The following is a 25,041-nucleotide window of genomic DNA, read 5'->3' on the forward strand; positions in this document are numbered from 1 at the left end:
GAACTAAATGAGTCAGGAATAGTGTTCAGAGGGGAGTTTGGACAGTTTGAAAAGAATAAGCTAGGATTCCAGGTTTCTCACCAGGGGACAGTCTGCCCGGGAGCCTGCAGGGCTGCCATGGATGCTTGGATCATCCACCTCTCTGCTTGCTCAGAAGAGAGATGAATGGAGGCCTGTGAGAAGCAATCTGAACCTTAATGGAATGGCCCAGACGGGATTCTACATTAAGTTTGTTGACCTTAATGAACCTTTCAGATTAAACACTGATACCCACTTCAAAGGCTTGGAGGTGGTGTTCTATGAGGAGAAGATGAGGAAGAGCATTTGTTGTATTTGTGAAATCTGCGGCACTCATCTAAAGGCAAAGTCCAATGCCTTGTTGATAATGTGGAGCTTTTAGTAATAACATAGGTTGTTAGGGCCATATCAAAGCTAGGTTGGGTGCTGTGGGGCAACCCTGGGCTCCAGCTCTAGCAATCGTCGGTGTTCGCATTGATCATCAGCCCGGTGTAGGTGCAGGGTCTTAGGATGTCCGTCCTACCAGTCCTACCACCAGACCATTGGCATCACTTCCAGTGAGAGACTGCAGGCCATCTGCAATGGCAAAGGGATTGGTCTCTCGAAGAAGGAGCCATGGCTGACAGCCTGGGAATACCAGCCAGGCAGGAGACTGGGCAGACATCAGTCACAGGTATGTCACTCAGACCTGCCCAATATAGGGAAGAAAAATTGTTGGCAAATTCCTCACTAAGAAGTTTTCAAGATGCAGAATGGGGTGGGGGGCAGGAAACAGGGCTTTCTGGTGGTGGATATGATGGTGCGCCTGGTGGCTACTAACTGAAACGTGACTGATAAATTTAATCAAAGAGTAATTTCCTGGTTGCTCACAGAGTTCATGAGAGTCCAGAAGATCATGACACTTCGGGATGAGCGAGAATCAAGGGCATTCTGGATGGTCAAGAAGTTGACTAACCTTGGAAATCCAATGGATATAGGAAGTACCTACTACCCTTCCATGAAGCCCAAATGCACAGAAGAATAAATACCTAGGAAAAGGCTAGAAGAGAAAAAAAAAATCCACCTTTTGATAAATGGAGCTGACAAGAAAGCTTGTCTGTTTCAATTTGGATTCTGGGTGGAATAATTTTTTTTTTCTACCTTCACAGTTAGGTTTGGGATTTGTATTTACACTATCTTATGGTCCACAGAACTCCCATGCCATGCCATTAACCTAAACGTGGTCTCCAATGATGATGCCCCTGAGAAAATAAAAGCTTTTTGGTACATCAGGCTTGAAACCAGGCCTTACAGACATCTTGGATGGGTGGGTTGATGTGTTCATTAGGATGAGTGTGAGACTTCTTTACACTATTGGAAGGAACCAGAATGGGAAGGCAAGAGTATCTGATAAGGGTAGGGGACCTCTATCTGTGCTTTTGTCAGGGCCCCACAAATGTAGGGATAGGGACAGAGCTAAATCCATGGGTTCCTTTACAAACCAGTGTTTGCTAATCACAGTCAATCTTTGGAGGTTATATTAGATCCGCTCAATTGGCTTAACTTGCTGTCTGGTGAAAATTTCCCATTGATTATGAGATTTTCAATGATAGGAACCATGGGTGGTTAATATGTAGTAAGATAATGTTTTAAAATATTAATCAGGGTGCTTCCCCCTTCCACAGTTTTTATAGGTAATCTTCTCTGCATTTAGTTAGAGGCTAGGATTAGGATTATAGGGCTGCAAAGAGAAAGAAACATCAGGGTTTGACTTTTGAGTTGAAAAATAGGCTCTTGACGCTCCTATCCATGGCTTTGAGAGAAAGGAATTAATTATAGAAGCTCAAGAGCTAAGGTTCTCGCATAAACAGTAAATGGGAAAGGGGATACATGAAAAACCAGTTTTTCTAGAGTTGATAGAGCAAGCTGAGAGATGGTGGGAAGACCTTTGGAACTTCGATCGGAATGCTGGTGGAGGCCCTAAGAAGGGGAGGAAAAGTCCAGGTAAATTTGGAAGAATCCCAGAGCAAAGGATACCAGAGTCCATATTTGAAGCCATATAAAGAGATCTGCTCCCAGCATGGCGTTTGAGGCAGAGTAGTGACCACTGAGTAAGCTATCAGGGAATGTGGGCCTAAGTGGACCTTACAGGGTGCCATACGTCCCATGTGGTGTAGGAAATGGGGCTGGGAATTTTATACTCTGCAGTGATACTGCAGATGGGCTGAAGGTGGGGTGATGGCCCCAAAGCACTAGGGTCAAGTCCATGTGGGAACAGAGTGAACTCAAGAAGCGCAGCAAAAACATGGAAATCAATAATGCGTGATGGGGTAAGATGAGTTATCAAACATTGGGCAACCCAGCCCAGCAGAGGCCCGTGGTGGGGTGATGCTCACAGGCCTCCACAGATCACACCTATGACCTCAGAGAATAAGGGAAGGCAGGGGGTGGAGGGGAGGCTGATTTTACAGAATTTAATGCTAGGAATCACAGGATTTACCTGGAATCGCCAATATCGTTTTCGGTTGCCATGCAGAAATGAGTTCTCAAGAGCTGTCAGAGATAGAGAAATAAAGACAATAAAAAATTTGCACCTGTAAGTCTAGGTCATTGAAATTCACATTCAATAATCCCAGTTCTTTGCATTGATCCTGGTGTAATATTAACGTTCGGAAAACGTTTGTTGACTAGGGGATTGAATGAATGATGACACAGCTCTTCTGATCATCAGGGAGAGCATATTTGGAAGCCATGCTGCCAGCCCTCAGGCCTAAGGGGTCCTTCCTGTCATCACCTGGCAGGACTCAGAGACTCAGCCCCGGGATGGTTTACATAGAATGAGAATGTTGTTCAACTAGCTGCTCACAACCTAGTACTTTATTGTGAGAAGAGAAGGGTATACTTTGAAGTTTATGTGGGATTTATATTGATGCTTCTCATTAACCAACTAGAAATTTATTTTGTTTATGAGGATTTCCTCTTTATATACAGAATAGGAGTGTGGGTGCTACGAGCCAGGAAGGAAAGAAGAAGATAATTCACACTTATTATTCCCTCTTGTGCTTGGTGGGGCCCCAAAGCCTCAAGACAGACTTCGTAGTTAGTAGTATTATTACCCCCATGTTACAATGGCTAAATTGTAGCTGTGGTTAGTACACTTGACACTCAGTAGGCCTTCAAATGTTGGTTGAAGGAATTAATAATGAAACTTGAGTCACATGCTCAAGGATGAACAGGTGGTAAGTGGTACAGCCTGGATACAGCTCTGAAACCTACATATTTCCATTACACAGCGACATGCATTCTAGAGTTGTAATTCGTTCCTTGGTGATCATTTACGCAAACTCTCTTTCTCAGGGCACCTGGGTGGCTCAGTCGGTCAAGGGTCTGCCCTCGGGTCAAGTCATGATCCTGGGGTCCTGGGATCGAGCCTCGTGTCGGGCTCCCTGCTCAGCGGGGAGTCGGCTTCTCCCTCTCCCTATGCCCCTTCCCTCACTTGTGCTCTCTCTCGCTCTCAAATAAACAAATAAAATCTTTTAAAAAACCTCTTTTTCTCTCTAGCCTTGCTTCTCTTGGTGACCATTATATTGACTCTTCAGAGTACCTGGGTATAAGCACCTTTCCTCAAAGCAGGAGTAAAAGAGAAAATGTGTCAGCCTTGGAGAGACTTCGAGGTGGACAAGATGGAAGGAGAGGACCACACCTCCTGCAGCCTCTATCATCTCAGTAAGCAGGTGGCCAGGTTACATGTTAAGGATGAGACCTGGGAGCTGGGTTAGGATGGAGACACTCCAGGGCTTCGAATGGAGACTTGGATGGGGTTCTATGGGAAATGTTGACAAAATTGAAGTTGAGTAAGAAAGATTTGCTGAGCACCAGAAGGAAATCCCCAAATAAACATCTCACAAGTTTCTGAGGGTGGAAGTTATTATTCCCAAGTTTCTACAGGTAGTAAGTGTTATTTGAGACCTGTGTCAACTCCTGTAATTATCCGTACATTTTTAGAGCTGGTTCTCCATATTTATTTCTCAGTTGATTATCTCATAGAATGCTCAATCTTGAGAGCAGAGATTGTTTCTTCACTTTTGCATTTTCCAAAGTCCTTAACACAATGTGCAGCTCTGAGCAGCCTCTCAAAGGACAGGGATCGGAGCTGGAGTTTGAGGTCTAGGAGATATCAACATATACAAGCAGGGATTGGGTCAACTGATAAGCTTGTCGAGAGGAGCAGCCCTGGAGAGAGGACAGAGGACAGAGGAGGAGCTGAATTCACCCTCTCATGGAAGTGTCCTCCATGAGGGTGAGCCCTCATAATGACCAGATTGCCCCTGGCTCATCAGGATTCTCCTTCTGACCCTGAATCAGTGTGTGGGAGGCGACCCCCTTCTTCCTGCTTCTCCTTGAGTGCAGCTCCATGGCTAATGATCGACTACCAAGCTTTCTTGCCCTTGCTCTTTATGACTCAGCATCCTACAGCCAGCCTAGTGGACAAGTTTATTGAAAATGATAACTCAGTGATAGCTCAGTCCCCTGATGAAGGAGAAATCTGGGGCCTTCACAGTCTCAAGGAACCGCTGGAGAGTGCTGCTGTGTGTGGATACAAGGGTGTACCTGTGTGTGGCTGTGCGTGTGTGTAAAGCACACATGTAACTTCCTGAGTGTATGTACACCCATGTGGGTATGGGCATTTCAATGTCTTTGTGTGTGAATGAGGGTACATGTGGGCCCGAGTCTTGTACAACAGATTTGCTGTCCTAGAAAGCCAGCTGCTAGTTTATAAGAAAGGAGAATTTTCCCTATTTTTCAGCCACACAGTGACTGAGCCCAAACATTGATTTGGATCTCCTGAAGGGAGTTATGAAAAATTCCTGCCATGCATTGCAGCACCACCACAAAACTTGGCATTTCAGAAGCTAAAAAAAAATAAAATAAATAAATAATAATACTCCTTGAAGCATCTCCATTTCAAAAAAAAAATCTCATGACCCCTTTAAGAGCTAAATAAAATAGTACATGTAATATTTATTAATACTAAGTATTTTTTTTTTGTAACCATTGAGATTAGGATCACTTGCATTAATACGCACACTGGCACACAAATAAATTTTTTCTCTCAGATTAAAGTGTTGCAGTGATTGGCAGTATATGGCATTTATATAATAGCTCCACGAAGTGGGAAAGGCCCCAGATTTATAACTCTTTGAGATAGGTATCTGTTCTTTTTTTTTTTTTTTTTGAGATAGGTATCTGTTCTTATCACCTCCTAGTCACCTGGTTGGCAAAGGAGGGTTCTTGCCATAAATAGGATGAGCCTTGAACACATGACAGCCGACACAGGACAGATGAGACTGACAGCAGTTTATTGGTCCCATGGAGTCACAGCCATGGCGGGGAAGATGCTGCACATCACACAGGGCCACTTGGGAACGCTTGGGAGCAGAGAGAACCAGCAGGAGCTCTAAGGGGGCACGCTTTATAGTGATGAAGGATGAGGTGACTCTTGGTTCCTGCAGGAGGATGTGACTGGCTTGTTTGAATAATTCCACAGGCTGGCGGGGAGGCAAAACTCATTAAGTTGAGGACCAGATAAGGTGCAGGCTGGTCCAGTCAATAGAGAAACTCTCCAGTAGGGGAGGCTTTCCCCCTGTGTGGGGGGCATATCTGGCCAGAGTAGGAGAACTCCTGGCTAAGCCTTAGGGGTCCTGTGACGTTCAAAGGTGTCAAGACAGCCCATGGAATCTCATAATAATTGGGGATACAATAGTGTATAATTATCCCCATTTTACACTGGAGAAACAGAGACCTGGGGAGGGCCAAGGTGACACAGCTAATTTTATGCTGAGTTGGATACCAAGAGCCTTTTTCTTTCCTTCCTCTATATTGCTCTGTATCATATCATTATCTTATTTGAACCTACTCCTACCCTGTCAGGGAGCATCTAGCCAATGAAGAGATTGAGGGTCAGAGAGAGAGAGGAGATGCTCCAAGTCACACAGCTAGAGGGGAACAGAGCCAAGGTCAAACTCAGGGGGTTGAGTCTAGGGTGCTTCACTTGCTGGCACAGCAGGCTCAGGGGCTGACCCTGAGAGTGGTCACAGTCTGCTGGCTCCCACGTCCCCACAGAGCATGGGGTAGGATACAACCCCTGTAATGCGGATGGAAACATCAGCAGGAGTTCTGCAGCTCTGAGAATTCCTTAAAGATAGACAAGAAACTGGACTGAATTCTTCGGGTAAGTTTGTTTTTGTTGTTATTGCTCTATGAAGAAATAAGGACTGGGACCATTGAGTCAAGTACGTGCATATCCAGGGGCAGGAGTCCAAATATTTAACAACTGCTGGAAAGACTGTCCATTCTAGTTGGGCCAGACATTGACGCTTTAGTTGTAGGATGGTGGGAAGTTCTGGGGGATCCGGGAGAAGGGCTGAGACAACAGGAAGGATACTCAGGGAGCTTTAGGGCAGGACTATTTACCAACCGGTATATAAGTATTTCAATATTTCTATCAACCTTGTCCATGACCCTATGACCAGCAATCCTGCTGTTGGATATGTACAACCCTCTCAAATTCTTCCCAGGTCCATAAGGGGGCATGTGCAAGGATACCCAGTTCAGTGCTGTGGTGGTGGGAGACTGTAGGGCATTCTGGGCACCTGTCATTGAGGAGGGGATGATGCACACAAGAAAAGAAGAGGAGCAGACCAGATGCACACAGAGCAACAAACAGGGATGGAGGTCAAAACTGCCACAGTGTGGAGTGAAACACTCGAGAAGATTAAGATAAAGGACACATTTCCATTTGCATAAATTAAAAATGCATGCACTCAAAACAACCTTCTACAAGGACATCTGGAAACAGAAGGTTATCAATAAGCACACTAGAATGGCTGCCTATGGAGGGTGGGCTGGCAATGCAAGTGTGGAATGGGGAATAAAGGAATAAATAAACAACAAAAACAGGAGAGAGGTTTTGTGAGTGCTGCTGCTGACAATATGCCATACCCGAGGACGCTGAGTGATCTAATTCTCTGCAACCAAGAGGAAAAAAAGAAAAAGGCAAGAAACATGAAGTCAGTGCAGGTGCCCAACACTCATGGGTATTTGTAGCTGCGTTTAAGGAGGAAGAGGAAGAGTGGGGTGCATTCGAGAGAGTGATCTCCCAGCAGACATCAGGGCACTGACTTTCCATCTTGCTCCTCCAGAAAGATCTTTTGGTTTCTTCTCCTTGCTGTATCTTGATGTGGTAGAATCTCCCCTTTATCATTGTTAAAAGAAGTTGTGATTTTTTTCCAAAGAAATTTTAATAGAAAATTCCTTCTGTCCCAGAGACTGAATAAGCCACTTCTACCACCATCCATGAAAGAACTCAGTCATGTGCTCTCCCTTGGTGGCATGGGAGGCTTGGCCATGTAGACTTTATCCTGGGCCTCAATGTGTCTAGTAGGTTGACCAGAGTCCTGGTTTGTCTGGACCAAGGAGGTTCCAGGGATACTGGACTCTCAGTTTTTTAAAGTGAGACAAACCTAGGAAAACCAGGAAGGGTTGGTCACCTTATGATCCAAGTAAACACTGGGGATTTATTGTTTAGCTTCTAAAATCCAGAATTCTTTTTTTTTATTATGTTATGTTAATCACCATACATTACATCATTAGTTTTTGATGTAGTGTTTCATGATTCATTGTTTGTCTATAACACCCAGCGCTCCATGCAGAACATGCCCCCTTGAATACCCATCACCAGGCTAACCCATCCCCCCACCTCCTCCCCTCTAGAACCCTCAGTTTGTTTTTCAGAGTCCATAGTCTCTCATGGTTCGTCTCCTCCTCCAATTTTCCCCCCTTCATTCTTCAACATTGGGGATATTTTTACTGAAGAAACAGAAGATAAAAGATCCTGGGGTTGTGCCTAGCAGTCTCTGCCATGGAGAAAGTTTTCTGTCTTCTAGTTGGAAACAATGGCTAGACCCTAAGTTCCAACACAGGTATGGAGGATTATTAAAATAGGTGCAGAACTTCCCAAGAAGAGGAAAATCCATGAGGTTGACCCATCTGGTCTTTGGTGCCTCTGAGTTTGTTTTCCTGTACTCTTCCTGAGGTCTGAAGACCTTAGTTCATCCATCTATCCATCCACCTATCCACCCAACCACCTATGTATTCATCCATCCATCCATCCATCCATCCATCCATCCATCCATCCATCCATCATCTACTTTTTTATTCTTAAAGTAGTCACTGAGCATCTGTAATGCACCAGGCTCTGAAGATACTGAGATGAGTAATATCACAGAGTGCCTGACCTCAAGGAGCCCACAGTTTAACAGAGAAGACTCAGTCTATACAGGTGACCATATTGTAAGAGCATAACTGTAACTAGCTTTGTACGAAGTATGATGGAGCCCAGCAGAATGAATAACTAAATATGATTTCTGGGTCAAGGAAAGCTTCAAAGAATGGGTGATAATGATATTGCAGGTTAAGTTTGCACTTGCCAGGTAGGAAAGGGAGCATTATAGATAAAAGGGTGCAGGCAGGGCCAAGGCTCAGAGAGCACACAATGAGCCCAATGGAAAGATGGATCTAACGTGTCAGGCTGGAAGGTTAAGAGTGGGAGGTGTGTGCGACAGGGTGGGGGAGAGTGTTTGGAATGAGTGAGGTGGGGAGAAAAGTGTGACGAGCTGGAAATGTGAGTGAAGGGGTAAGTTTCAGCCAGATTGTGAGCACCCTGGAAGTCCATCCCTTGGAGTATTTTAATGGCTTGACCTCTCAGACACAGCCCTTATTATGCTGAAGTATATTATTATGAATACTGACAAGTGGAATGTAGAATGTGCTTGCCCAAAGTCTTTTGACTATGACACAGGTGTTCTATGGCCTTCATCTTGGGAAATGCTCTAGTCCTCAGAGGACACCTCCAATGACCCGAAGAAAGGACTCCTTTGTGCCTGGAGACTTAAGCCATATTCTGTAATTTATAAATGATATCCTTTTACGTGTGGAACTGTAAGGCTTTTAGAACTGGCAAACACCTTGGGGGATCATCTTGTCCAAACCCAAACAGAAAGCCAGAGAGAAGCTATCACTGAGCTGAGAGGCAGAGGCAGATTAGAATTCAAGTCTTTGGACTTGAAGACCACAAATATTTAAGGCACTTTATTTTTTCTTTGTGTTCTTTTTTTAAGATTTTATTTATTTATTTATTTATTTATTTATTTATTTATTTATTTGAGAGAGAGAGAGAGAGAGAGAGAGAGCATGCACACGCACACCACGGGAGAGGGGCAAAGGGAGAGGGAGAAAGAGAATCTCAAGCAGGCTCTGCACTGAGCACAGAGCCCAACCAGGGGCTTGATCTCATGACCCTGAGATCATGACCTGAGCTGAAATCAAGAGTCCTAAGTCTGAATGAGCCACCCAGGCACTCCTAAGGTACTTTCAACATAAAAATAATATAACAGGACATTTAAAGTAAATATACAAATAATTTTGTGAAAGAAGAGAGATCGTGGTAGCAATAATCTGGAATAAAAGCATTCTAGCTAATTAACTAGATTTAGTCTTGATCTGCCTGGCATCCAACCAGAGATTGTTGTGATGGTTCCTATGTTTTCTCTTTACCTGATGGAAGAAATAAAATATATCAGTTCCCATCAGGAGCACATGGAGCTGAGCAGCCCTATCACGGACACTTCAGTAATTCAATTCACAAACATGCAGACCCTATTAAAGGTCCTCGAAATTCAGGTTCAAGGAGCTCATTGCCTATTTGAAGATAAACAATGAAAATCCAATATGGTAGGTGCTACCTAAGCGAGAAGCAAAAGGCATGAGGGAACATAAAGGGGAGGTACAGAACCCTGGATAGGAGAGGGGGCTTTTCAGAGGGTAGTGATTAGGAACTGAATGGTGTCCTAAGGGAAAGGGTTGAGCAAAGAAAGCCTTCTGGTTGGGAAGGATATTCCAAGCAGAGGGAGACCTCTGTGAGTGCAGGGAGACATGAAAAAGGCTGGCACTTTGGGGGAATTGCAAATGTTTCAAGGGCTCAGATCGGCTGGTGTGACATTCAGACTGCTGTTTAAAGAGAAGCCAATAAGAGGAACCAATGGAACAAGTGTTAACCACTGTTGCTGATACTCCCTCACTCACCATCTTCCTGTCAGAGATGAGAACACCTTCATTTTCACATGTAGACCTATTCCCATTTAAAAAGCAAATTAGTATCTCCCCTACCTCTGGCAATGACATCCCGCTGGGTTTCGGTCATTTGGATTTTAGAGAGAATGAAGGGTCAGGGACAGGTTTGGGAGGGGAGAGGAGCGGGAGAACATGGACCTGTGGGTAAGTGGGTAAGAGAGGAAGACCTTACCAAAGGGAGTGCCCACAGCAAGGAGAATATAGAAGCCTGGCAGACAGACTGCCCTGGACCCACGTTTGCTTGGGATGTCTCCACTGACTCTGGGAGTCCTCCTGAAACCATGGAGGCCTGAGTACTGATGATTAACCCCTTATAGGTTAATGTACGGCTTGTCCAGATGCTTTTCTATGCACATGGTTAATGAAAAGGGGATGGGCCATATCATGGGGCATAAGGACATTTTGATGGGGTAGGGAGGAGGCAGTTAAATGGATCAGAGCAGGCACTGTGGCTGTGAAGACTGAGGTCAGAGGAAGAGGCCCTAGATACAGGGGGTGAGAGCATTGCTGTTTGTGTGTGTGTGTGTGTGTGTGTGCGCGTGTGTGTGTGTGTGTTTGTATGAATGCATTTACCACTTTGCCTGGCTCAACCTCAGTAAACTGTCAGGGGTGAACTTTTGGGGAACAGACATGCATTTTATGACTCATACAATGCTTTCCTGTGTATTATTCCGTTTGTTTCATATGATCACCCTGTAAGGAACTTTCTTACAGAAGAAGAAACACCATGTTGAACCATTAAGAGACTTGCTCACAGGGCTCCCCCTGGGTACAGCATGATGGGAACCCCAGTCTCTCTCTTAAGTCTGTGCCCCTTCTCTACCCCGCTACCATATGCACACAGTGGGGAGGCCTGTTCCCCAGCTTTCACAGATGCCGCATGCATTGGGGGTGCCTCCTTCCAGTCTACAGGTGCCATCCAGACCCGTGAGAAGGCCCTGGCTCCCTGGCTCTTCTGTACTGCAGATGTGCTCTGCAGCGCCTGGAGATTCTGAACGTCTCTCATTCTCAGGTAAACAATGCTGGACTTTTCGGATAACTTAGTGATTTAAAATGATGAAATAGCTAACAGCTGGGAGAGATTCAGAAGCATCCTTCTCAGGTGTTGATAAAATATAAGCATATTTTTAGAATAATCTTAGATCTGGGTGGGGGGATGGGTTAGCCTGGTGATGGGTATTAAGGAGGGCACGTTCTGCGTGGAGCACTGGGTGTTATGCACAAACAATGAATCATGGAACACTACATCAAGAACTAATGATGTAATGTATGGTGATTAACATAACAATAAAAAATTTAAAAAAAGAATAATCTTAGATCTTATGCTAAAGATGATGATTGTATATGCAAATTACCTTCTTTAGAGGCTTGCAAACAAGAGTGTAGACAAATGCTTTGGATCCTCTTCCATAAGAGAGGGGACAGGCTTGGCGGAGCCAAAGAACAATGAGATTAGGGACAGAGGGCCCCCAAACACCTGTTCCCCAGCCACCTGCCTCCCCACCTTGCCTTCCATGAGCCAAATGAAAATGCTGGTGTCTGAGGGAAGACTGTGTTGGGCTTCTGCTTCTCCTCTGCCATTCCTGCTTGCTACTATTCTCTCCTCTAGCTGAAGCTCTCTGTAAGGTGCAGGTTTCACCCCCTTTTAGAAGCCTACCAGATACTGTAAACATTGCTCCCCTTTCTCTGATTCCTACTGAGGGTTTCGATCAAACAAAAACAATGAGAAAATCCAGACACCACCCGGTACTTGGATGAGGTCAGGAAAAGTGCCTTTCACCTTTTCCATGCATCTCTTTGCTCCTGTCCCCTCCCGCGTGCCAGCTCAGGGCCTGGAACTTAACTCTGTGTGGTCTTGCTAGGTGCTTGTCTGAGGCCAGTGGTCAGCAGGTGCTGGGTTGGGGGCAGTTGTCCCATTGCGTGATGTGGGGGCGGGAACACCCGGGCGCCTACAGCTTGGAGCAGCTGGCTCTGAGGAATTATTGCAAGTCTGCACAACTTAAAAATCTGCAGTTTGGGGGCGGGAGGGGGAGCGCGGGGGTGGGTCCCCGAGCGTCCCATTTCTCCTCCGGGCGGTTCACTGAGTTCTTCTTGCTCACTGCAGAGGGGCCGACCATGCCTTCCGGACCACACGCCGCCCTCGCTGAGGCCCCGGGTTGTTCCTCAACCTCGGGCTGAAGGCATCTCCCTCTGACCTCCTCTTCCATCCTTCGGGAAGGAGACCCGACTCGTCCCCCTTCCGCTCGCTGACCTGGTAGGTAAGTCGAGGAATGGAGCGTGTGAAACAATCTTGCTCTGCACAGGGCACGAGTCTCCGGGCAGCGGGTCTGGTGGTAAACAGCCGGGACCGGGGCTGTTTCCTCCTTCGCACTTTGTTTTAAAACAAGTTGGGGCCTCGGTACTTCCTAAGAGAATCCCGGCAAATTTCCAGAGTGTCGCTTGGGGCCGCGACTTTCGAAAGGCGGTTGCCGGGAGCCGCGGGGCCGTGGAGGAGGTGCTCTGTCTCCCGCCGAATTGCGGGCTCCAGCCGGGAGGGCGCGTAGGTGGGAGGCAAGGGGCGCGCACCGGACAGGGCACGGGGCTCCGGGGGTGACTCTGCACTCGGGTCTGGGCGGGGGTGCGCGCCCCGCCAGGCTGCCAGTCTGTCCTTCCGTGCGTCCTCAGGTCGCACGGCCCGAGCCCGGTAACCTGCAACCTCCCTGGGCGGGGCGCCTGGCCCTCGGCCTGGGGAGCGCAGGCTGAGGGCCCGAAGCTGGGCGGCTGGCGAAGCGGGACCAATGGGGCGGCGGCCGAGCAGCCGGCCCCGCCCCGTCCCGCCCCGCCCCGCCCCGCCCCATTCGCGGCTCCCAGGCGCTGCGCTCCCGCCGGGCGGGACCGACGGACCGACCCAGGCGGGCCACCCGGCTCTCCTCGCCGCCGCCGCCGCGGCGGGCGCGGGGCCGCGCGCCGAGGCCTGATCCCTGCAGCGCGGGCGGGCTGCGTCGCCAAACGGAGCGAGCCTGAGGCGCCGGGACTCCTGCAGGTACCTGCTCGTGTCCCCTCCTCCGCGCGCACTCCGGCGACTTCTCCGTGCGACCCTGCAACTTTCACCACCTTTTGCTGCCCCTGCAGCCCCGTGGATCGGGTCACGAGTGCACGGCCGCGCAGGTCTAGGCCCGCAGGGGACTTTGCATTCTGCTGGGCGCCTGTCTCGCGGCGCCCCTCGTCCTCCGGTTCCCGGAGACCGCCGTCGCTGGAGTCCTAAAGATCCGCCTGTTGCGCGAGCTGCGGGCGGCGACACGGTGGCTGGGCCCCTCGGAAGGCCGCAGGGAGGGTATCTGGGATCCGCTGTTGGGCGTGGGGTGGGTAGCTGCGGGGTGGAGGACGGACTGGAGGCGGGAGAATCGGGGAGCTGGGGAGAGGCGGCACTTCGCGTAGGGCATCCCTGGGGCGTTTCCTTAGCCGGCGAGCCTTTCCTTCTCTTCCTCGAGAGGAGGCGCTTTCCTGGCGAATGTAAGTGCTTCCCGGGCCGCCTGCCCCGCCTTCTTCCCTGTCATTCCTCCCCTCCCCTTTGCCCTACAGCGGTGCCAGGCGCCCCGCGACCGTCGCAGGGCAGAGCGCACCCGGGGCCCTTGTGCTGGCGCAGCGCTGCGCCCACGGACTGCCGGCGCGCTCTGGGTGCGAGCGGCTTGGGGCTTGCAGGGCCGCTGTGGAGTCGCCCGCCGACTCCCCACGTTTGCCTCGGTGGTGGGGGGTCGGGAACTTCCCTTTCCCGCGCCCCTCTGGGTGGCAGCCCGACCTCCTGAGATGAATGGGCTGGTGAGCGAGCCAGACCTTCCGGCAGGGGCCGCGGCAAGCCGGGCTGGGCGCCTTTCGCATTGCAGGGCTCGGTCTACCCCCACCCCGCCCCTCCTTCCCCGCTCTGTCTCTCCCCGTCTCTTTTGGGAAAGGAGCACCTTTGGCGTCCTTGCGGTGTCCCCCACATCTCGGCTAGGGACACTGAGCGGGTAGGCTAACTCGGGCAGCCCGCGGCAGGGGTGGAGTGCGGCAAAGAATCCCCTCCACCCACCTGAATAACCCGGGGGCTCTGGTTTGGTGTCTGATCGTGAGCGGATGGAGCGGGGTTGTGCCTGGTCTTCATAGAGAGCGGACTTGGGGTTCGTCCCGCTCTTGGATTTTTTTTTTTTTTTTTTTACTTTATTTTACCCTTTGAAGAGTGGGGCAGGTGAGGAAAACCGGATCAGAAACCTTCCCCTCCCTTTTCCATGTATTTGTTTGAGTGATTTGCACAACCGTTTGCTTAGAGCTGTATACATTGCCCCCCTTTTTAGACTACTTGCAAATACCTGCCCAGGTAAACAGGAAGCAAGCATTTTCCTGAGCACCTGCCCCCACACAGTTTAGGGTGAAAGAGGGTGGAGTTGATTTTGTGGTTGAACTTGGTGTGTAATATTTCGGTTTCACTCCTCACCTGGGTTCTGAACTCCGTGGGGACAGTGATTCAGTTTGCGTTTACAACCGGCTCCCCCGGGGCTAGGCCCCGGGCTCCGCTCTGGGGATACACAGTACAAAATGAAGTACCTGCTCCCCCTCTGGTCCGGTTCTTCTTTTTCCTTTTTCACCAGATTCCTTACTTGTGTTCTAATATTAAATTTGTCTTTTCACAACTAGGGATTGTCAATATTGGGGTAGGGAGAAGGTGATGCTGAAGCGCTTAAGCACGTCCTGAATATTCTAAGGAGATTTGTGGGATCTGTTTTAATTCAGTCTTGTGTCTGAGCCATTTTTACCTGGAAAATCAGCCCAAATAAGCCCATTCATCAATGCAACAAAGCCAAGCTTTTGCTGGTCAAGTGTATAAAAGCAAATGGGGGGGGTGCAAAGCAGTTCTTGCTTTGTTTAGAAATATTAAAATATTAAAATATTAAAAATCCAATGCTCGGATGCTTGGCTTTGCCAGCAAAGCACCAGCTTTTTTTCCTTCTTCCTTATTATTATTATTATTGTTATTATTTTTAAGAAAGATGGGGAGGAGTGGGGACTCCAGCCACCTCCTCTGTCTTAAGTGAATTTCACCCTCCACAGTAATCCTTTGCTGACTCTGTGTCCCTCTGTTCTACCCAAGAGAGATCTCAATCTGCCCTGGGTCTGGCATTTGGGGTTGGAATGTGTGCACCTTGGAGAGAGCAGGCACCACAGGGTTTTCCTCCTCCTCCTTTTTTTTTTTTTTTTTTTAATAGAGAACATTTATTGGCTGCATACCATATGCCAGCTACTCTGCTTGGCACTTTTCCAGGCATTATCTCATTTAATCTTCAGAACCACCCCATGAGGGGGTGAGGCTTTCCTTCTTCATCACAGTGTTTCTGGGGGAGCCAGGAGTAGATGGAACTCCTCTAGGTACATTCTGAGTCCCATGAGAGACCAAAAGGGTGGGGCCGGGCTTGGGGGTGCCTAGTTGGAGGCAGAGTGGAAGGTGGGTGTCCTTACTGCCCCAGCTTATCAGGTTTCAGGAAGGTGGATTCTCTGGAGTGCCCCTTGTGTGAAATACCCTCGAGGACCTGGGCTCCAGCCCTGATTTCAGTCTCTTTATGGCTCCTTGACTTAAGTCACTTTGCTTCTCTGAGTCGCAGTCTATTCAGCTACAAGGATCTACATGTCTCATATTTGTTGTTACCCTATACTAGGCACTGTGCTAATAGCTCCGGATGTATTGACTCATTTCATCCTGATGATGGCCTTTAGAGGTGGGGTCTATTACTACCCTATTTTATTTTTTAAATTTTTATTTATTTATTTATTTATTTAATTTTTATTGAAGTATGGTTGACATACACTATTATATTAGTTTCAGAATATACAACATAGTGATTTGACAATTCCATACATTACACAGTGCTCGCCAAGATAAGTGTAGCAATCATTACCTATTTTAGATGAGAAAAAAAGAGAAGAACTGGGTGACTTAGGCAAAATCACACAAGTAGGACTATGTGAAGCCAGGATTCTCTCCCTGGTGATCCAACTGCAGAACCACTGTGGGATTCTGCTCTCCTTGGTTATCCCTACAGCCCCAACACTAACCTGTGCTTAGTAGGACTTAGGCCGGGTTTGTTGAGTAGTGAGTGGTAGAGGTGGCTTGCTATTACCAAGTGGCTTTTCCGCCTCTATCTCATCCTTAGGAGGAACCTTGAAAATTGCACTGGAAAAGTGTTCTTTTTACTTTTGCCAAAAACGTCTTCTTTCCAATATAATTGGGAAAAAGGAAGACAGACCATAAAGATCATGGGCTAGGTAAACATTATGACTATCTCCAGAGAAAATACTTGTTATTGATGAGAAATCCAGAAAAGTCAGAGAACACTTTGTACTCTGAGTCAAATACATCAAAAACGCCAGCAAGTAACCAGCCTACGAGAATTTATTGTGTGGGTGCCATGTGCCTAGTACTGAGGCAGAAAGACCATAAGATGTGTGGTCTCTTGAGTCTGAACATACAGTGGACCTCAAGACTCAAGATTAACAAGCACTAAACAGGTCAATACAAGATGCTAAATATTTGCGTCCTGATGAAAGTCACAAACTGTCACATTTGTATAGCCTGCTATAGTTGGCAGAAACTTTCACAGGGTTACCTCATTTCAGTTCTAGTAACAGAGTGTGATATGCAGTGGGTGGGGTGGGGGTTTGGAAGCCCATATTACAGATGAAGAAAATGAGGCAAAGTGAGCCACATGGACTTGGCCAGAGCAAGGGGTCTTCTGACTCCAAAGCCATCATCTCTCTGCCTCACAAGAAACTTAGTAGATGTGGAGGGTCCTTGGAGGTGGCAGAGTTTGAATTTCATCCCCAGGCTGGCTTTTGGTCACTTCTCTTCGCTAGTCAGGAGGAGCAGGGGAGGAGGAGAAAGTATTTATTGCTGTTGTTTTATTTTTGCATTCATGAGTCTGGTATGTGAAACGTGGAGAGAAATCCCAATTATGATGAATTCAATAACAATGTTGAGAATGTGCAATCAAACGCGGAACCTGATTTAGAAGAATTTCCATCCCTGTCTTCCTTGATCATTTTTCTTTCTCTTTTATCATTTCTTTGTGGGCAGGGGCATCCTGCTCTCTTTGGAATCCTGCAGAGCCTTGCACCATGGTTTGCTTGGAGTAGATACCCTTTAAAATTATCTTTAATTGCACAAGTGTTGAATGATAAAGGCCTAACATCTGCTTTTAGCTGATAATGTTACAGATAAGCAGTTAATGTTGATGGCAGCTGGCTTCAGTGTGCTTGTTGAGGTTCCCCCGTGAATGAAAGCCTCCTGCTCATCATCCTGAGCAGATCAACTGAGCTCAGCTGAGCAGCGAGCAGATGCTTACCAGTGTTGACTTAATGATTAACTTATGTGGTCATATATATCCTCTTTACATATACAAATATGTGTAAGCATTCATTCCACAAGGATTGGAGTATTTACCCAGCATTACGTACTGTTAGGTGCTGGGTATTCTGTGGTAAAGGAAATAGGCGTGGAGGGGTGGGCAGTGGATGGGGAGACAGACATTAAACAAAGCAATGCAAACATTTAAGCAGAGCCAGGTGCTCCAAAGAACTGCCTGGGGGAGAGGAACAAGGGTGGGGAGGGCACTAGGTTAGATGGGGGATCCAGGAAGACCTTTCTGAGAAAGGGACTTTTCATTCTGAGGGATGCACAGGAGGTTATCAAGTGATAAGTGGGAGAAAGAGAATCCCAGGATGGGGAAGGAGTGTGAGAATTTGAAGGCAAGGATGCACACCGAGCCTTGGAGAAACTTCTAGAGAGCTGAGTGGCAGGGGAGGGGGTTGGGAGAGGGGCTGGAAAGGAGGGCAAGGGCAGATCATGCTGCACCCTTTACACCAGTGTAGGGACCTTAGAATTTATCCTGGGGGCTGCGGGAAGGAGCTCGTGGATTTGTGGGGGGGGGGTATCAGGAGTCAATTTACATTTCTGCAAGATGGCCCGTGAAGACCGTGAAGAATAGTTTGAGAGGCTCAGGCGTGGCAGTTGGGAGCCTTCTTAACTGCAGCGTTAAGAGAGTTGGGACCAGATCAGACTGAGTGGAAACCAATGGGAGCTGAGGAAGTGGAAGCCACACTTGTACAGCTTGGCTCTGAAAGGGATCAGAGAGGGTGTGTGGATATGCCCGTCTATGTGGAAGCCGCATAGTGCTGAGGTTAGGGAGCTGAGTCCAGCTCCTCAATGAACCAACATGTCCACATCTCTGTGCTTGGAGTCAGATGGCACTAAAGCTTCTAGATGGTTAAGACATTTGAATCCTAGCTCTGGTTTTGTCTCTAATTGCTGGGCAAATTTTAGTTCATCTCTTGTCCTTCTCTCTTTTTGTTTTTGTTCTTATTTTCCTCATAGCCTGTTGATTGTATGATTGAAAAAATGGGTAATGTGTCTATGGATGTTTTTCTTCAATAGTGTAATTCACATGGGTTAATTTGGATCGTTTTTATAAACTGAACTAGGAGAACTATGAGTGGGTATGTGGAACATTTGTGGTGAGATTCTAAGCATTTGCTCTTTGATGATTACCAATAAGCTGCTTCCGAATTGCCTTAAATGGGGAGACGGTGGTGATGAGATGCCGAGCCCTGCTGAGCTATGTGGGGGTGAAGCCTAGTGGAGAGCCCCGGGCACAGCTAAGCCAACTTTCTGTGTCTCCCCAGTGGAATCCTTCTTTACCTGCTGTTCCTCATCCCGTGAGAGTCTTCCTCTTTATCCATGGGTATCTTATAAAGAGATGCAAGAGAGGTACCTCTGGTCTGTCATCTGGAGACCCACGTTTAACAGAATATGACGGCTTAAAGATCAATAATGAACATCACAGAGAGCCTGATGGGACCTTGAAAAAATGATCCAGGGGCGCCTGAGTGGCTCAGTTGGTTAAGCATCTGCCTTTGGCTCAGGTCATGATCCCAGGGTCCTGGGATTGAGCCCCTCGTCCGGCTCCCTGCTCAGCAGGGAGCCTGCTTCTCCCTCTCCTCCCAGCTTGTGCTGTGCTCTCTCTTGCTCTCTCTGTCCCTATTTGTCTTTCTCTCTAAATAAATAAATAAAATCTTAAAAAAAAGAAAAAAAGAAGAAAAAATGATCCATTTTTAGCTATGTGGAATGAGACCATAGATAGGACCATAGAATTGAAAGTTATTCCAAAGATCAGTTAAGACATTTGCTGTTTCTTTCAGGAATGCGACTTCTGTCCTGGCCAATAATTATGGTGGTGAGATAAAGGAATGCCAGCAGACGAAAATATGGGGCTTGAATATGCCCACATTTTTTTAACTTTCATTCTTTTGTGGACTGGTCTGGCGCTGGACTTTCTTAAGTGCTGACTGACATGCCAAGGTGAATCTAAGAGCATTTCCTAGGATTTACTTAAGGTAAAGAATTTCATTGGCCAGAGGGGTGGGAGAACTTGGCACCTAAGGACTGTGGTTGGTTGGATTGGATTGAGAGGAGATGCCTGGGTTCCGGCAAAAAGTTAGGTCAGCACTCTTGTCTTTGAGGTCAGTAAATCAGACCTTCTGGGCAGCGTTTTTCTCGTGGGTTTTTAAGATCCCGGTTTTCTAAGTGTGGTACCTTCATGAGGCTGCTGATGTCAAATCTCCTTCTCCCTCCTCCTCTTGGTGATTAGACATCACCCGGCCGTGATTTAGCTCTGAGGCTATTTCAGGGTTGAATCTTCTCCTTCTCCAGGCTAAAAGTGTAAATGAAAGGTGTTATTATATGGTAGTGTCCTCCTGTCTGTCTGTCTATCTATCTATCTATCTACCTACCTATCATCTTTTTTAAAAAAAAGATTTACTTATTTATTTTAGAGAGAGAGCATGAGCAGAGGGAGGGACAGAAGGAGAGGAAGAGAGAATCTCAAGTAGACTCCCCACTGAGTGTGGAGCCCGCATGGGGCTTGGTCTCAAGACCCTGAGATAATGACCTGAGCTGAAACCAAGGGTCAGACGCTCAACCTACTGAGCCACCCAGGTGCCCCTCTATCTACCATCTTTGCCAAAGAGTAAAAAGGTATCAATATTCCCATCTCTTATCATCTCCTTAAATCAGAACTCTACAGGGTAGGCTCTCTGGATATGCAAAAATAGGAATCTCGTTGGACGTTCATATATTGCCTGAGAACTTTACCTTTTATGTAGTTTCCCTGGACTTCTTTTTTTTCCTTTTTATTAACATATACTGTATTATTTGTTTCAGGGGTACAGATCTGTGATTCATCAGTCTTACACAATTCACGGCGCTCACCATAGCACATACCCTCCCCAATGTCTTATCACCCAGCCACCCCATCCCCCCTCACCCCTCTCCACTCCAGCAACCCTCCGTTTGTTTCCTGAGATTAAGAGTCTCTTATGGTTTGTCTCAAGACAAACTCGGGACTTCTTGACCTAATTTGAAAGCAGATGTCACTGTGGTACATCTTTGCGGTGGCGCACACTGAGTTTTCTCCCAGCGCCCCCCCGACTTAAAATGCGGACACTGCAGTGCATTTTGCCTTGTCATCTAGTGTCCTTTGTATGGGGCTTTGAAGCAAAGAAGACAGGATGCAGTTGTGTAATGTGGCCCTAAACTCTAATGGGTTTGCTTTTGGCTGTTTTCAACCAGTCACTCCTGTCAGCCACATCATTTAAAAGCACAAAAGCAAGCCCTGTTTTACAACCTTAAATTCGTAACTTAGTGTCAGCAGCTCAGAAATAAATCCTATGGAAGCGTTATTAGACACGGGGGTTAGGTTTCAGAATGCGCGCGAATGCAGAGGTAAGTTACAAGGAGTGGGAAGCTAGATGGTTCTTCGTGGAACTCCAGGATTGTGTGGTGTCGAAGGGAGGCGGAGTTCTCTCTGCTGGAAGCAGGGCCTTGATCCACATGCCACGCACACAGACACACACCCTCCAGGGGACAGAGGTGGTGTGGGCTGCCTCGCTGATTGCATAGAAGTAGACAAACCGCAAAGAAGTAACAATTGCATATAGAGTTTCAGTTTGACAAGAGGCAAAGAGTTTGGCAGTTAGATGGTACTGATGGTTGCATATTAGGAATGCATTCAATACCACAGAACCGTACCCTTAAAAATGGTTAAGATGGTCAATTTTATGTCACGTGTATTTTATCACGATAACAAAATTGGGGAAAAAAAAGAAATTGAGATTCCTTTGTTTTGGTCTCCGATTCTTTCCATGCTTAAACATTATTGAGAACCGCCCCCCCCTCAAGCTCCTGTTAATGGGAGTTATATCTATCAATATGTTTTTTCGGATACTATTCATTTATTATAAAAGAGAGACATCGAAATTATTTACATGACGAAAGATTTTACAACTTCAGCTGTGAATGGGCAGCTTCACCTGATACCATTACAATAATAATGTGTTTCAGTCTAGTACTTTCTGAGAATGTCACCATCTCTAAATAAGAAATAATCCTTGTCATCTAGAACTACTTTGGTGCCTCCATATTCTGGGAGAAGAATTTTATCTCCAACTTTCATGCTAACCTCTCCACCCTTTCCCTTAGAGCCCGAACCAACAGCTACTATTCTTGCGTGCAATACTTTTCCCTGAGATTTTGGCTGTACTCCTTTTGAATAGAATTTGGTCAAAGAGGGGAAGAAACTTTCTAAACACCTGTCCTGCCATGACTTCAGCTGCTGCAGTGCATGCTCTTCATCTATCAATATATATATTAGAAATTAAAATAGTTACATTTTAGGGGTACCTGGCTGGTTACGTTGGCAGAGCATGCAACTCTTGATCTCGGGGTTGTAAATTGTAACCTTGACCACGTTGGGTATAGAGAAATCCTTAAAAAAAAAAAAGATAAAATCTTAAAATAGCTACATTTTGAAGTATTAATTATTAATTCATTTAAAATGACAGTATTCTCATTGCATGTTAACATAAATGGCATATTTTTATGAAAAATATCTCTTTTCAAAACAAAAACAATGCAAAGGTGGCATTGTGTTACATTTTTACAAGTGTACTTATTGTCTGGTTTAATGGAAGGCAGTGGGATTCTTAGACTTGCTTCTTTGTTTAGTCTGTGATCCCACACATCATACACTCCCTAGAAAACTCCACTGGACACTTGTGAGAGAATGAAAGTAAACAGGAAAATATCTTAGTTGATTAGGAAAACAGTTTTGATCTTATGGGCCCTTTGAAGGGTCTTAGGAATCGCAGGGGTCTCCCGACCACATTTTGAGAACTACCGCTGTAGAATAAATCTGCAGCCAAGTAAATTTTTTGTTATGTTCTACATTTTAGCTCTTTTCATCAAATGTTATCTGACCTTGAACTTTAGCATTTCAATGTGTTGTTTTATCTATGATTTCAGATGAAAGAACTAGGTGGCTCCTGGAAAAAAAAACAACAACATATTTTCTCCCCCTGAGCTTATATAACAAACAAGCAACAAAAAAATTCTGTTTGCACATTCTATTGTTAACTTTTTCAGAAGCTACCCGGTTGGTCTATTGTGGAACTATTTTGAATTTCGCTTGCTAAACTAACTTGACTAGGAAACGCAAGACATGGAAGATTTTGAGTGTGACAATCAGGTAAAGAAAGCCATGCTTTCCTCCAGGGTACACAAAGTTTGATTTTTTCAAGTGTACATTCCTGTTTACTGTGGAGTCTGTCCCGGGGTAGTGCCCAAAGCTCTCTCCTGGGGCTTGGTCTTGAACTTCACTCTCAGGAGGATACCTCGCTCTTCAGAGAATCTCCTTGTTCTTCCTCCAGCTCTGTCCCACCTCCTTCTCCCTCCTGTGGAAAACTTGGAAATGGAAGGTGCACTTAGGAAATGAATTGGAAAAAACAGAGGTGTGAGATTTAATGCTAATAAGTAAAATTGAAAGCTTTTTGGCTTGCGTTGTCTGGGGAATCTCATTATTTTATAATTTTGTTTTCGTGTGGATGAAGTATGGAATTAGTCACAGCAGATAGTTCTGGGGAAAGTGTTAAAAAAAAAATTCCTCCCAGGGTGGCTTCTAGGAGCTGGATGTGGATGTTTGTGAAGCATGAAAACATTTTTTTCTACCTTCCAAATAATGGATTAGATGCTGTATGAACGATCACCTTTATTTTATTATATCTTTTAAAATGTTAAATGAAACTTTTTTTTTTTCACCCCATGAAATAGCCACTGTGGCAACTTACTAGAGCAGTGACATTCGGTTCTTTGAGTTCCTTGCGAACATACTGAGATTTATAATTTGGCAAAAGCACTCTGTTACTTCTAGTAGCAATAAGCGCTTTTCTACAATCCACTGGAAATGTCATAATGTGTTGGGCGCTCCCACTGGGTAGAGAGAAGCAGTAGCTCAGCGAGGCATCCTCATACCAGTGTGCTGGAGCCCCCAGGAAGGCACGTATGTGAAGGCAACTCCCAAGTGGCCTTCTTTGCTCCATTTTGAGCAGGAAAATCCTTGTCTTTTACCTCAAGTAGATCATTCATTCAGTCATACTTCCACCCAAATCTCCCACTTGTTGGCTATGTGTCAGACACTGATATCACTGTGTATCCGTGAGGTTGCTAAGGAATTGGGACCAGGGGTGCCTGGGTGGCTCAGTCGGTTGAGCGTCAGGTCATGATCTATGGGTCATGAGATGGAGCCCTGCATCGGGCTTATGCTGGGTCTGGAGCCTGCTCAAGATTCTCTCCTTCTTCCTCTGCCCCTCCTCCCCGTCCGCCCCCCGCAAAAAAAGAAATTGGGTGGAAGCACCAAGGAGATGTGCCTATTTTTTTTTTCCTATTTAGCATCAGGTGTGTGTGTGTGTGTGTGTGTGTGTGTGTGTGTGTGTGTGTGTGCATGTTCTCACATGTGGTACACCAAAGCAAGTGTCCTGAAAGAGGTGATCTTTGAGCTGATTTCTTGAAGACAAAAGTGGAATTAACTGGAAAAGAAGGGAACAGAAGGGACAGCTTCAAGGAGGTTTGGGAAGGAGAGTACACTGTGAGATTGGGGATGAGAGTAATTTGATGGGGTTTAGGCAGAGGGGTTTGGAGTAGATTGGTGGGTGCCGAGACCAGAGAGGCCGGCAGGACGTTCTTGCTGCCTCCCCTGTGGGCTGAACTGTATTGAACCTCATGCGTAAGTGCTGGATCATGATAATGCCTGCCCCTCTGGGTTGATCTGTGAATTAGAGAAGTTCATCCAGTCATTCATTATTTTTTGCTGGGCATTAACGATACAAAGATTAAGGAAAAGTAGGCCTTGCCTTTATGGGGTTCACAGTGCGGTGGTGGAGGCTTCCAGGAAATTGTTCTACTGCAGTTCAGCAAGTTAGAAACTCGATGGAGGCAGGCAATGGTAGGTGGGGGCCTGGATTTGGGGCAGGGAGATGTCTGGGGTCAGGGCTTAGTTCTGGAGAATATGATGGAAAATATGAGTCTTGAAGGGCATTCTGAGCAGACAAATGAGTGAGAAGTCAAGGATACTTTGGGAGGATTCCTTATACTTCTAGAGTTTGATTTGGTTGTGGAATGTGGGGATAATGGATGAGGAATCATGATAATGACAGCTAACATTTAATTGAGCATTTACTATGTGCTAAGCAAAGAGGGCTTTATTTTTTATTTTATTTTTTTTAAAGATTTTTTTAAATTTATTTTTTGACGTAGAGAGACACAGCGAGAGAGGGAACACAAGCAGGGGGAGTGGGAGAGGGAGAAGCAGGCTTCCCATGGAGCAGGGAGCCCGATGCGGGGCTCAATCCCAGGACCCCGGGATCATGACCTGAGCCGAAGGCAGATGCCTAACGACTGAGCCACCCAGGGCTTTATTTTTATTATCTCATTTTGAGTCCTCATGACTGCTCTATGTGGCA

At 46.5% G+C, this 25,041-nt stretch overlaps 1 protein-coding gene and 1 pseudogene across 3 annotated transcripts in view; one reads left to right on the top strand and one right to left on the bottom strand.

The window, feature by feature from the left end:
• The first annotated feature begins 13,093 nt into the window (after positions 1 to 13,093).
• Positions 13,094 to 25,041, top strand: part of KCNS3 (potassium voltage-gated channel modifier subfamily S member 3) — a 36,820-nt gene continuing 24,872 nt past the window's right edge. For all 3 annotated transcript variants that reach the window (XM_028099673.2, XM_028099672.2, XM_028099675.2), the window contains exon 1: positions 13,094 to 13,210. The gene's annotated coding sequence lies outside the window, so the exon portion shown is untranslated. The remainder of the gene's footprint in view (positions 13,211 to 25,041) is intronic.
• Positions 21,591 to 21,849, bottom strand: LOC114206028 (10 kDa heat shock protein, mitochondrial pseudogene; annotated as a pseudogene).

Source organism: Eumetopias jubatus, unplaced genomic scaffold (assembly GCF_037043125.1).
Source record: "Eumetopias jubatus isolate StellerSeaLion01/CBP00866 unplaced genomic scaffold, mEumJub1_p1.0 scaffold_9, whole genome shotgun sequence".
NCBI lineage: Eukaryota > Metazoa > Chordata > Mammalia > Carnivora > Otariidae > Eumetopias > Eumetopias jubatus.